The sequence below is a fragment of the Erithacus rubecula genome (genome assembly GCF_903797595.1).
Source record: "Erithacus rubecula genome assembly, chromosome: 4".
Lineage (NCBI taxonomy): Eukaryota > Metazoa > Chordata > Aves > Passeriformes > Muscicapidae > Erithacus > Erithacus rubecula.
The window spans coordinates 9,083,265-9,097,759 of NC_136686.1; positions in this window are offsets into that span (position 1 = coordinate 9,083,265).

The following is a 14,495-nucleotide window of genomic DNA, read 5'->3' on the forward strand; positions in this document are numbered from 1 at the left end:
AAGTCAAAACTCTGTGTGAAGAGAATCCCATCACATCCCACGGTGTCTGCCTTCCCACTGCCAGGAAACCTTAATTGCTTCCATGGAAAGCTCTCACAGCTGACCCAACCTGCTCACTGGCAGCTCTCTGTGTCTGGGGGACAGGAAGAGTTTTTGGCAGGGAGAAGACAGAGAACATGCTGAAGGTACTACAGAGAAAGTGCAGTCAAAAAGGGATGAAATGATTTTTGGGGAGTTTTTAAACTGGTGAGGGGGGCTAAGGGAAAGTAACCTGGTTCTGAAAAAAATAAGATGTGAGATAGGAATGATGGTATTACCTTTGTTGCTAAGAGATACATTAGTCTTTAGGGACAATTCCTAATGTCTATGGGACTGAGTTCCACTGAGCCTTTCCATTTCCAGAGATGAATTCACATTGCACATCTCCCCTGAAAGGTCCGGCCTCAAATATCTGCATCATATCAAAGTGGTCTCAAGAAACAGTCTCAGCTCTTTGAAAATTTCATTGTCACTCATCAGCATGCACATTTGCTCAATAAACTTTCCTAGCTCCACCAAATACATATATTCTAAGCAAACCTCAAAAGGGAATAACTTAATATCATGGAAATAATTACCAGGAAGTCATGTTATGCTTCCTGCCAGTTCACAAGAACCGGTTTTCCAGAATGTGAATGTTATGTTGCTGCTTAATGGACTCTAAACTTCAAAAGAAATGGTGAAAATCTTTTATCTTGGCAGAGAAGAAAGGCAGCACTGCCATACTCCCCAGCTACAATCTAGAACTGCTTTAAAACGAGTGCATGACCCAAACACTGCTAAAGACTGGAAGGTGAAAATTGTCTAGACTGGAAAGCTCCTTCCATATACCTGTACTTTTGGTGATATCAGGAAACACTGCTCTCACATTTAATATATTGGCAGTTCTTATGAAGTAAATTTTCCTACAGAGAGAAAGCTCTCTCTTTTGTAATGTATATTTAGATGATGTACTAGTCAAGTTTCATCTCTCTGATTTCTTCCATCACTCCACCAAAGTCTCTTGGAAGCACTTAAAAATTTGGGGGTTAAAGCCTGGTCTCTCATGCTGAGGGGAGTTGCACCATCAATTTCTTTTGAAATGTGATTTATCAAAGGGTCAGGCTTTGAGTGGTTCTTGTGCAGTGATGTAAAGCAGGAGCAATGCCACTGAGGTTCTTCACACAGTGCCAAAGCAAAGTGGATGGAAACCACTGCAAAGCACAGCTGTTGACTCAGTGGCATTTGGGTTTTTTTTGCTAAGGCATCTGCAGTTTTGTCAATAAGGGGGAAGATAAATTAGTGTTTGTTGAAATATTTGCTTCCCTATGCTACACATTGCTGGCAGAGAAGCTGAAGTGCCACCAGTGCTCACAGCAGAGCTGTTCCAAACCTGCTTGGGAAGATCCCTGTCCTGCTGCAGGCAATGGCTGTGATGGATTGTGCTTTATCTCTTTTATTCTTGTTTTAACATTGACTTTTTTTCATAGTCCACAGATGGCACCTGAAAGTACAGTATGTGTTCCAAAAGAAATTCCAAGCTCTTTTTTTCCCCTCATCTTCTTCCAAGAGAAAAAAAGTACACATACTTTTTGTGTGTTATGGCCTTCTGTGGGACACCACCCACAACCTCACCCTTTTTTCCCCTTCCATGGATAATCTTTTCACAGGGTGGAGAGGGGATGGGATGGGATGGGATGGGATGGGATGGGATGGGATGGGATGGGATGGGATGGGATGGGATGGGATGGGATGGGATGGGATGGGATGGGATGGGATGGGATGGGAAAGAAAGAGTTGCTTTCATGTTTTCTAGCAATGATTTTGTCTGCAACTATTTCCTTCTTGACTTCTTACTCACTGTTTATAAAATCTCCCTGTACTTTAACAATAGCATTGTTGCCACAGCTGCACTGATTATATTTCTCTAACTTCTCTCATTTTGGGGCTTGGAATCAGTGTGGTTTGTTTTCATACATGGTAACTTGGAACAGCCTATAATAACATTGCAGAAAGCCTTGATAATATAATTGTAATGTGCACACACACTACTTTCTCTGCTATTTTGTCTCCAGGATCAAATATCTAATTTGTTGGGCTTTTTTTTTTAATACTCTGCCTACAACAAAAAGTGAAGACTTGATTCCAGATAGCTACATTACAAAATGTAGGGTTTTGATAAGCATATTAATAAGGGAGGTCAGTGAATGTTTTAAGTGTTTTATTGCATAGCCATGTATCTCCACATGTGAGATTTGGGTTTTCTGGTTGTTTTTGGTTTGTTTTTTTGTTTTTGTTTTTGTTTTTGTTTTTGTTTTTTTTTTTTTTTTTGTTTGATTTGATTGATTTGGGTTGGGTTTTTTTGTTTTGTTTTTTTGGGGGGTGGGTGGGTGGAGGGTTCTTGTTTTTTTGGTTGTTTTGTTTTGCTGTTCGTTTTTTGTGGAGGTGAGCTTTTTCTTTATCTATTCATTTGTTTATTTATGTCTTTATTTAAATCAGCTATTTCCATTCTTCTCTTTAAGATAAAAATGAAAAATAACCAAGAAAACAATTAAAGTGTGTAATGTGTTTGTTTTAATTAGTTTTATTTTAGGTTGTAAAATAATATTTTGCTGCTACTCAGAATGAGGATATGGCTCTTGTTTGTACTGAAAATCTTCATGCGACCTTTTGCAAGACAAAGGAGGAACCTGATGGTGCAAGGTTTCTCCCTGCACAGCTGAAGTTCAACCTTTGAACTTCAGGACAAGTCCCCCTTTGCTGGAAAACCTCTCAATGTTCTTGATGTCCTTAAACATGAAGCATGTGTATTAAATATGTCAGATTAGAAAGGCCTTCACTTGCTAGATTATGATCTGGAGGTGTAGAGGTGTAAGTAATGAACAGCTGCTGCAATCAGCAGCTCCCCAGCACAAAAATATGGGTTATGGGACATTCATTTAAACATGTTAGGTAATGCAGCAGGTCTGCCTCCCTTTCAGATTGCATCAGATACCTGCAAGTCTTAACACATTGAATTCCCCTTTGTTTTGGGGCTGATTAGTGCTGACAGAAGATGGCTCACTGGCAGTCAGGGACACATCATTTCCTTAACCTGCAAAGCCCAGGCAGGGTGAAAGGAAGTCAGGGCATCACCCTTCTGCCCTGCTTTGCTGCACAGATGCTCTCAGAGAGTTTCAGGGGATGGGGTGCATGTGTTCTGAGCTGCCCTGCTGCAACCAGCCTCTGGGATGGGCACTCAGGGACAAAGTCCTGAAGCAAGCTGGACATGCCCCTTGTCACCTACAGAGGGGACAGAGGGGAATATACTCCAGCACTGTCCTCCATTAAAAAGCTCTCTCCTGAACACTAATGTCACCTAGAAATGCAAAAGGAATTGGACACTGATGGTATTCCATTGTTACCACCGAATCAACAAGTCTCAAACAAATATCTTAGAAGCAAAGCAGACTGGTGGGTTTTTTTCAATTATTCCATCAATTACTCATGTTTTATACAATCCATCCCAATTACTGTATTTTTTCTAGCATGTGGAATATAAGTAAGGTAGTTATTAAATCCTGAGTTGATGAATAGTTTTAAAAGCTGGCTTGGCACCATTTGCTTTTAGAGATGCTCCCCATATGATGACTTCTAATGAACTAGAATTGCAGAATTCACAGTTGCTTTTTCTGGTGTCACTGCAAATACTTAACTGATAAGAAGCAGGAGGCAGCATGCTCAGATATGTTAAAGGAGAAAGTGAATTTAAGATCCATAAGGCAAGTTTTTCTGCCTCTTCCTAGTAATTGCTTTTTGGCAAATCCTAATTGAAAGAAGAGCCAAAAACTCTTTAGAACCAAGCCTGGGAAACAAGCATGTTTCCAGGTTAATCAATGGATCAAATCACCAAATACTTTCAGGCATTGTCTAGCAGATTCCAAAACCCCTTAAACACAATTAAAAAGCTGGATTGTCTCCACAGGCCATGATAGATTTGATTCTCAAATAAATAGTTGGTAAAAAAAAAGAAAAATTAGTATCTGATGTTGAAAGAAAATGTTTGCACCCAACGAATTAGAGAGGTCATCAGTCAAGACTCTTTAATACAAGTCAAAATATCACCATTGCAATAAACTGGCAAATTGATCATCAGCTTGAGTTATCTCTTGTAAGCACACAGGTTTTATGTGCCTAAGGGAAACTGTTGCAACTTGCATATACTTAAACTTGTTTCAAATGTTGTTTTAATTTTATTTTATGAGCAAAGTTTTCTGTTTCTCCTCTCTTCCCAGGTTAGCTTGCCTCTCACCTTATTGAAAGTGTTTGGGAAGTGCAAGATGCACATCTGAATAGAAGCCATGCTGGTGACTGCAGGCTAAGGTCAAATTATAAACCTTTAGTGAAATTAATGTAATTCTTATGAATACCTTACAAAGTTGCTTGATTTTTATTGAAGAGCTTTCTCTTAATAATGGCACCCAAGTTTAAACTGCCCTTTGGGTGCACTCCTGCTGTTACTCCAGTGGAAAAGAATCCCAAGAACCATATGTGTGTTACACTTGAGATTTAAATATCAACCAATTGTCATGGGGTTGAGCACAGCCTCAGTTCACCTACAAGCTCTGAGCAATTAATTTCCTCATTTCTCTGTTGATCCCTGGTTTTGCAAGCATCTGTGCTTCCTGCTTTCATCTAGTATTAGAAGCAGAAGTACTGATACACACTGAAAGAGCTCAGGGAGGAAATCATGTGGATTTCCCCCCCCCCCCCCCCCCCCCCCTTAAATTTTAAAAACTACATGCTCAAGAAATCTGGGCAATGTGTACTTGCTTAAGTACTTTCCTGAACATAAACTACCAAACCTTTCAATACTGAACAGTTTTAATAATGCAAGAGAATTCTTCCAGAAGAGATATTATTGCAGAGGTCAATGTATAAGTCTCAGTCCTTTTTCTTCCTCTTCTGATGTTCTGGAGAGGACCTTTGACATCCCTAGGCCGTGTTCTATAACCCTGGTATTGACAACTTGGAGGAGCTATTGAAAAATTAGGTCCTGCTCAGGGTTAATGAAAGGGTACCAGGAAGTTTCCCATTTTTTAGAGGCATCCCAGCACTTTGATTCAGTGGAAGTTAGGCACCTCAGTCCCTTTAGTACTCAGAGTCTCACTCTAGAAATTTGGGGTAACTAAACCACTTAAAAGAAAACACTGACACCTTAGATTTTGGGGCTGTAATGTTTCTGCAGATGCTCAGCTGTGAGCACATAAGTTGATTCATTTATGTTACCTGGTCCCAGATGATGCAACTCAGAGGTTTATTTAAAAACTAAAAAAATATTTGCAGGGCAGGAATTTTATTTTCCCACAACCAAATAACATTCAAGGCATTTTGGAGGATGTTGGGAGCTGTGGATCCCTTTGCAGCCTTCCTAAGGTGTGATTTGATATTCACAGAGGCAACATCATTTGCTGTGGCTCTTACAAGCAGGATTCAAATTTGAACTCAGAGGTTCTGAATGAAAAGTTAACAGCTTCTGCCATTCTGTGCTTCTGCTTAATAGGAAGCAATTGTGTTCATTTGAACCCTCATTTGGTGAGCAAGACCCAGTCTAAAAGGAATATTCTCCATATTTTTCTCTTTTGCTATTTGAGTGCATTAAAATAGTTGCCACAAGTAACAAAATTGCCTGTTTTAGAAAGAAAATGGCTACCATAGGCCTAGGAAGAAACATCCTTTTTTAACCCATATTAGCCCTGGTTCAGTCTAATCTATGGCTCAGGATATCCTTTATGTTCATGTAAATGACTTGGGTAGGGAACTATTCTCCTGTTCACATCACCAATGGTTACCAACAAGAGAAAGAAAAGGTTACTTAATAAGTAATTTAAAGATCAAGTCAAGATGTTCCAAGTGTATTGATTTTTTAAATTTTTTTTTTACCATTGGAAAAGAATTCTGGGTTATTGGATCATTATCTCTTTCTATGCTGTTTTGGCAGTCTCTCCAATATTAGATGCACATTTTGTTTTCTCAAAAAATGCATTTATAGATTTTAGATCTGTTTTCTTTCTAGCAGTAAAAGTTGTACAGCTTGACTTTGTAAAACAGTGAACTAGTGCTGTGCATCTTTTAGGGCTTTACCTCTGTACCTGAAGATATCCTTAGGAAAGACAATTCTGCTGTCTTTATTCCTGCAATTACCAAATATTATTTCTAATTGGAAAGAAGCAATCTAGTATTTATTTTAAAAATATATTACACAATTTGTGATATTATTTTTTGTTGCACAGTCAGAGAGAAGCTGGAATTATTGCTTTTTTAATTGTAACGCCAGGGCATGGCATTTTCATTAAAAGATAGATTTAAATTCCCCAAGAGGACTCTGAAATGTGAAAATTGCTACCGAAAGCTTCAGCCTCAAGAAGTAGGCACAACAAGTAATATGCTTTGCAAAATGCAGGGAAGCAGGTGATGTTCATACAGCCTCCTGTGAGAGAGGGTATTTGCATTTCACAGAAGTCTGGGGGGAGAAAAGGAAGGTCTGACCTGGCTTTGCTGTGATGCCTTTGGGAGGGCTCTGCAGCTACTGCAGGCAGCCTGTGGGGAGCCTGGCAGTCCCTCAATCATCTTCCCTCTGTGCTTCACTATTCAGACACCCAGGCTTTGTCAGGAGAATGTTATGACTCCTTTGCTCCATCATAGCCATTTACCTTTGCCAGACTTTCCTCTATCAAACTATCTGTCTTCTATTTCACACTGCAGGAAGACAAAAGCCAGGGATGAGTCTCGTCACTAGAAATCTATTTTACTAATCTGGATCTTGTTTGAACAGGAATCTGCTTTCCAATAATGTTACCACTGGGTCTGGTTTTTCCACATCACTTATCTTGCCTGTAGCAAAGAATACACTAGAATTTAGACATACCACAGAGGTAGGTCTCTCAGAGCAGCTTGCACTGCACTAAATCACAAAATAATCTGGAGGGACTTCCTCAGAGCATGCTTCTTTTTTGGAGAAAAACATCCCTCTTCTGTGTTGCCTCGATGAAGTTAAGAACTGTAGAGCCTACTGGTGTTTTGACAGCTATATTTTTTCATCCTTTGTCCAAAAAAACATGAAAAAAAGTTCCACCTTTTTCCCATCTCTCCCTCTCGTATGATAAAAGAGAACTGGGGGATCATGAGTGGTCAGGCAAGGTAGGGATATATTTTCATATGCCATTAATAAGCATTAGGGCTTTTTCTGGAAAAAGAGAGATGGTGAATATTGGAGATGTCAAGAAAATTTGAATACTTTTGCAATACTAAAAGTCTCCTCAGACATGCTGGATCTAAACACATGAAGAAAGGGGATTATACAGTCCAAACATTATCAGTCTGTCTGCTGCCTTGCAGAGAGGTCTCACCATTAGTAAGTGAGGGCTTGGCTTTCTTCTGAAGTCATTAGTTACCATTACACATGGATGGGAATGTTGCTGGATAAATGGGCTTAATGAATTTTTTCCTACCTGGAGAAGTTATTAGGAAAAAGTTTCTCTGAGAGCTTTTGGTGCCTACCCCAAAAGGGTTTGAGCAGAGACATTGAGAGACCTGCACTCTTCCACATGCACATCCTTCCTACCCTGTGTCTGGTGGGGATCTCACCACAGATGGCCACATCAGGCAGAGGTAAGAGGAAAGAAGACACAAGACTTTATCTGCTTCACTATTTGCTCTAATCTGATTGGTTACCTTCAATGTTTTTATTTTTAACTCCAGTTCTAGTTCAGATATGTTCATAAGAGTCATGGAGTGAGATAAAATCTTACTGAGAGACTCCCCTTTGTTTCCACATCTCCCAGCTTTGATCCGATTTTCATAAGTTCCTGTTCCAGCATGGTCAACATTGGCACCACCTTCAAGGTTTTTTTAATCCTCTTTGTGCCTTCATGATGATCATGGAATATACTACTCGCTCTGTGGGAGGAAGATAAAATCAGAACAGTGAAGACTGGAGTGATATGGAAACAAAGATGGAATCTGTAGAGTGAGGAGGAAAAGTAGAGCAAATGTTGGATTCAAGAAACTTTCACAGTGGAGTGGGAATTCTGTGGGTTCACAAGAAAGGATTTCAAAAATCAAGAAGTTTGAAATATTCAAAGACTAAAGTAATTATATACTAATAATTATCCTAAGGAAAACAAACCCAACAAACAATACCAAAACCAAAACAACCCCATCCTCCCTCCAGAAAACCTGGACAAATAACAGAGAGAGTAGGTTATTTATAGCTGTCCTGCCATGTTAGTCATGCTGCATACCTTAGTTTGCATTTAATATTTAAGAAATAGTGCTGGTTTCTAACCCACAATTTCCTCCATTACTTCAATGTTGTATAGCCACTCATCACTTAAGATCTGAATTCTTTTTGAACAGTATCAAAAATAATAGTGAAATTAATGGATTTTCTGACACCTGCTTTGAGTTCTAAGGTAAACTAAAACACTTTTCTTGGGTACAAACTTTACTTTTCCCACACAATTTCTAAATTTAAGTGAGGATAATCAACATCCCTGGTAAGACCTCAGCTCCTTTTTTGGCTGCAGATATTATTATTTTTCATTGCTTATTATGTTACAGCAGTTTTCTGATGGCCCTTTCTGTGAGACACACTTCAAGAACACAGAGCCCTTGTCCTGAACAGCTTCCAATCACTGGATATTTGGACTAACCCCAAGTAACAAGGAAATAAAACCACCACTTATAACCCTGAAAAAATTCAGGGTGGGAGCACTGGTACAGAGTCATTATCAGATTTTGCCCCAAGCCTGCACACACATCCACAGTTACATTTAAATAATCTCAAATGATACTAATTTCTAGAAAATAAAATCTGACAGGAACATTTTTTTTTCTTTTCCAAGTGAAATCAGGAACCATCCAAATCTGCCATGGCTGCCATGCCTGGATCTTGACAAGCATCTTTCATGATTGGTGTGCAAAAATAGAGCTTTCATGTTACTCAGAGCACCTTAAACAAGGGGGACAACAGAAAATAATAGTAGACTTGTTCATATTAGGGCAGAATGTATAAACCACAGTATCTCTGTGAGGAAATAGACTTCCTGTCTGCTGGTTTTGTGTGTCTAATTAAGTGCAGATTTTTTGGCTACTAAAGCATTTTTCCAGAGCTACCAAGAAATAAAATCTAAACAAGTCCAGTAAAGCCATGAATGGACAAATTCTGTGGGACTCTTTCACAGTAAACCTTGAAACCCCCACATGCAGGTGAGCCCAGTTCTAACATGGCTGGTTTTTAGTCACGGTATTTCTAACAAGCTATTACTTAGCTTTTTGGGAAAACCATCTCCAAGCAAGTGTTACTTGCTCAATAAAATCACTGTAACTCACCTTTTGGTCTTGCAACTGGCTCCATTTAAAAATAAATGCTTGTACCAAGCAGACAATTATGCAAGTGTCTTCCAAGCCACCTAGCAGATGGAACAAAATAAAAGAAGGGGTAAAACTGGGCAGAGGGAATGGATGGAGCAGAGAGTTAGGATCTATAGTAATGAAGATTGAGTTTCTGCCCCCACCTTGTGAACTCCATGGAAGAAACTACACTGGAATGTTCCCCCTTTAGCTGGCTGACATCACATGGAACAGGGCTGTACTCCCTGACCTCTTACAAGAGCTCTGAAGGGTGAAATGTTTCCTGGTAAATCATACAAGTCCCTGTGAACTTTTGACAGGACGGCTTTCACTGCACACCACGTTCCTGCAGCACTTCTGCACAGATGTTCTGATCCATCAGTAAGGAAAATCACACAACTTCACAGCAGAGTTTTATGCAAGTCTGATCCTCCCAGGAGATATTCCTGTGCTCCCTGGGCACATCTGACTTACAGATGGGGCTGGGGAGTACAGGAGGAGATTTCAGGGAAGGGAAAATGGCAGTGTTTCCTTATGGAGATGTGGGGTTTCCAGAAAAACAGAGCTGACATAAATTGAAGGAAACAATTTACAGGTGTTTCAAGAGTACTGTGGGAATTGGGAACTCTGATTGCAGTCCTGACTACTGCCCTGTAGGAACTTATCTATTCCATTTGATAGTCATAGGCTGGTCATGCAGCACGTAGAGACTCCCTTTTCTGGCTAACAGGTAACTACCTTCACTCCCTTCCAAATATTTGAAATGCTTTTTGTACTGTTTTCCTTGCCCTCTCATCATTCAGCAAGGACACCTGAAGGTAAGAAAAACTCACTGAAAGGTCTTCAAAAGCTGATAACCACCATTGGCTGATGGGAGTATTTTTACAGAAGGAAAGAAGCACCAAACTGTATCAGAAAACATGAAATGACCTGTACCTTTTCTAGTAACTCCCTCAGAACCTAAAGTAAAAAGGCTTAAAATACTGTTAATGACAGCAGAAAATCCAGTCTTGGGAGACTCTTACCAAAGTTCTGAAGGGAAGAGGCTTCTTACCAATGATGTCAGACTTGGTTTTGCAGAGGAATATGAGAAGTGACACACAGAGAACCTCAGACAGCTGACAGATTTCTTTAATTCAAAAGATTCTTTGAAGTTTATGCAAACCAATGGGTCAGGGAGGCATTTAGTGTTTAAGATAAGAAGTCAAAGGATGCTGTCCTAAAGAAGGAAGTGATAACAAGCTGCTTTTCTTGCTGGTGATCCACCTTGCAATGCTGTGGGACATCGTTGGGCCCTTGCTGTAGCAGCACAGGGCTTTATGCACTTGCCCAGTTTCACAAAGGGTCAGGTCCTACTGTAGCTCCCTAAAGAAATAACAAGTAGCTGCTCACTAATTCTTCCATTTCCAGATACAATGTCTTCAGAGTACAATGGCCTTTAAAATGAGGCAATTTCTCACTTTTTCAAGATTTTCACTATTGGCTAGGGAGCAAGTTCTCATGTGAAAGTTTGCCTCACCTCCTCTACTTATGCACTGAGAACTTCATTGAATCTTCAGCTCTCAGTTTTCCACAAATGGGAAAACTATAAACAAATATCTTATCCTGAAACTTGGAATTTATCTATTCTGCATCCAGAGAACATCAACAGGAGACTAGTCATAACAGTCAAGCTACTAATTTCATTTTCAGATAGGAGTAAGTTGAGAAGCTGGATGCAAAAACATGGGATTTTGAGTATGTGTGGTTAGTGCAAGAGTGAAATAAGATGAAAGGTTAATCTTATTCATCTTAATAAATGCAGGGAAAGCCACAAATAGTATTCTCATCTTTTGTTTTTGAGCCATGGGCCTAAAGGGTATTTTTAATGCAGAGGAACATAACCATGCTTGTCCAATGTATTTTCCATCAGCTTGAAGCTGTATATCACTATGCACATTTACATGTATTCAATCTTTCTGCTGTATCTTTGTGGCTGGTAGCCAGTGGGATTAATGGAATGTATGAAATAGCAGAGAAGCTGTGTAGATTGAGTCTCAAAAACAAAAGCTAAAAGGCAGGGTGGTCCTCTGAGTTCAGTTTTCACTTAATCTACTGAGTCATTTGGTGACCTTGGACAAGCAAACTGACCTCTTGGCACTGTGGTGAGGCCAAGTGTAAAGCAGTGTAAAAACCAAACAGAGAGGATTAATTGCTGCAAAGAGATCTGAGTCAGTATGGCAGGATAGTACCCCCAAAGCACCCCTCCTGCTCATCAGAGAAATCCTAGATAAAGTAATATATCACTTTGTGTTTGCTTGTGTCTGTAGTGATCAAACTTGGAAAAACAGTTATTCTTTGGAAGTGTTTGCCAAGCCTTGCAGAGCTACTTCCTCTCTCTGCACTGTTTCTTTTCTAGACTTCATTGCCAGATTGAGTTATAGGCTCAATGAAAAAAAAGAGGAAAAGATACATATCTGCCACCAGGCCTTTTGATGATCCCAATTTTCCAAACTGGGGAATCAGAAAAGCTAATCACTAACTTCTAAGCCCATTCTGAAAGCAAAATTTTGAGGTTTGAGGGGTCCCTCTGGTCGTACATGTTTTTGGTTTAGATTTTTAATGTCTGTGAGGTGAGCCCAAGGCCAGACTGAGGATTGCATCAGGAAAATGGAAAGATGAAGAGAAGAGAGAAAGAATGGCCTCAGCCCTAAAATAGCACTGTAAAGGGCGTTTTACTTGGAACTTTCCTTCAGCTGACATCAGTCAGAGTAAGAAAAAGATATTAGTTCAAAAGTGTAAAGCTAAAACAGAGAATCAAGGCCGGATGTAACGCCCATATCTATTTGGTGTTGTGAAAAAAAAAAAAAAGATGTTCCACCTGGACCAAAAGCTTATTGCTTTTTTCATCTTCAGAAACATTTATTTTGTTTGGATGTCTTTGACCCTGGGCTAGACAAAGGCAACACACACCTAAAGACACTCAGAAAAATAGGAGGAACTGAAGTGCAACAGAAGCTATTGGCTTTTTTTTTTTTTTTTTAATTTTTAATTTTTTTAAAAATTTTTATTCCTGGTGAGCTGGAAATTTCAGGAAAAGCGAGTTTAGAACAGGAGGTTTTCAGCCAGGATTCTGATAATCTCTGATGTCCAAAGTCAATGCCAGTGGGATTTTTCCAGCAAAGCCAACAACGCTGAAATTTTTTAGTGTAATATATAAACAAGAAACTATTTTCTTTTTGTCCAAAAGCTACAGTTTCATCTGTGGAGCTCCTTCAGCCATGACTTGTAAACCAAAGTAGGTTTTTATGCATATTTTCACTAAGCAAGTCAACATAACAGGCCTGGGAGCCACTGTGGCTGAGCTCTTCAGCAGGAAATAGATTTGTCTGAATCAATATTTGCAGTGATGCCTCTAAGGTCTACTCCATGCTAAGAAAATTGAGTGAAACTATCATATTACCCAGACAAAATAATCCCTTTCTTCCACCAAAATGTCTGTCACAGATTCAGACTGTAAAACTGACAGCAAGCAACTTACACATTAAATTTCATTTAAATCTCAGCAATGAACAGCCTCCATCCAGCTGGAGAAATGGCTGGGAAAAGTAATGCCAGCATCATGTTCATAATGGGAAGAATAATAGCAGGATCTTGGGCCAAGTGATGAGACCCCTCAGTGATGAGGAATGAGAGGATTTGTGGCTATTCATTCAATTTTTTGTGTTTCTCATAAGTTTTTATGTAACTAGAGGTGGTTTTCAACCTGAATAACTCTCAATGGGAAAACCCCAGCTGTAAAAGAATGCTGGAAGAAGTGTTCTCAAAACAGTGTCAGCTCCTTATTGTAAAACAGATCCTTACAAAATTTAATGTTACCTCCAAGAGGCTGGATTCTTCAATGGGGATGGCTTATGTGGATAAAGTGGTCCACTGACAAGTGAACAGATTGAGAATCTGCTAATCAAAATTCTAACCATTGTGCTACTCCATCTGTGTTTTGTCTTTGTACTAACATTAAATAGAAAAGAAGAGGTGAGGGAAAAGGAAAAACAAGTCTTTTCTTAAGGCAGGTTTGTACATGCTTAGCTAGCTCTTCTGTTCTGGTTTTAGGGCAAAAGAAAAAAAAAAACTGAAACATAAAGCAGTGTGGATTGTATGGAAAATTTGACTCAGATCAAGTGCCTGGCCAACACCACAAAATGGACTGGAGACAAATCTGATAATTAGAAAAAGCAGTGAATAACAAAATATTTTTGACTCATGCCGTATCAGGCAGACTCTGAAAATTCTCAGAGGCAAGAAAACAGGATTTAATTCCCTGCAGCTTATTGCAGTTTTATGTTAGAGCAATGCCACTGATTTCTGAAGCATTTTACTGGTGTAATACTGGAGCTGGCAGTTAAGCCAAAATTCACCTTATCCTTCCATGACAGTTCATTTTGACAGCAATTTGCTGAAATTGCACAAACAACCAGGTAAAGCAGGGGGGATCACACTTACGTCAGCTTGGTACAACTGACATAAACAAGGTCAGGAGCACTCCTATTGTATTAATCTAATTTACAGTCCCTGAGGTTTGTTTTTGCTTTATTTTTACACCAAGTGGCCAGGGTAAACACATATGCTGACCAGTCCACAGCAAGGCTGGGATAAACACACTGACCATCCCACCAGGGATGCCATATAGGGGTAAGAATGTCTGATGCCTGTTTTCCATCTTGTGCTGCTGCCACTGCCTCTGCCAAGGCTAGCAGGTAGTGCAGGCTGGAAGGCACAGTGATAAGAGCTAGAAAAGGCAAAAGACTTGCCAGAAAACAGTCAAATAGGAGCAAGAGAACAGAAATGCCTGTACAGGAGCCAGCACACATAACAAGGGCAGCACAAAGACATAGCTGGACCAGGCAGTAAAGTGAAGAGATGAGGAAAGCCTCCTGGAGAGCCAGAGCTGAGAAGAAGCAGGAGGAGATGGGCATGGTGAGAAGAAATGCCTGAAATCAGGTAAGAGGATGCACAAAAATGTCTTGCCACAGCTGTTGTATGCTGTCTTTAACTCCATACAGGAAAACAAAATTATATTCTTACCTGGGTGCTTTAAATGTCTA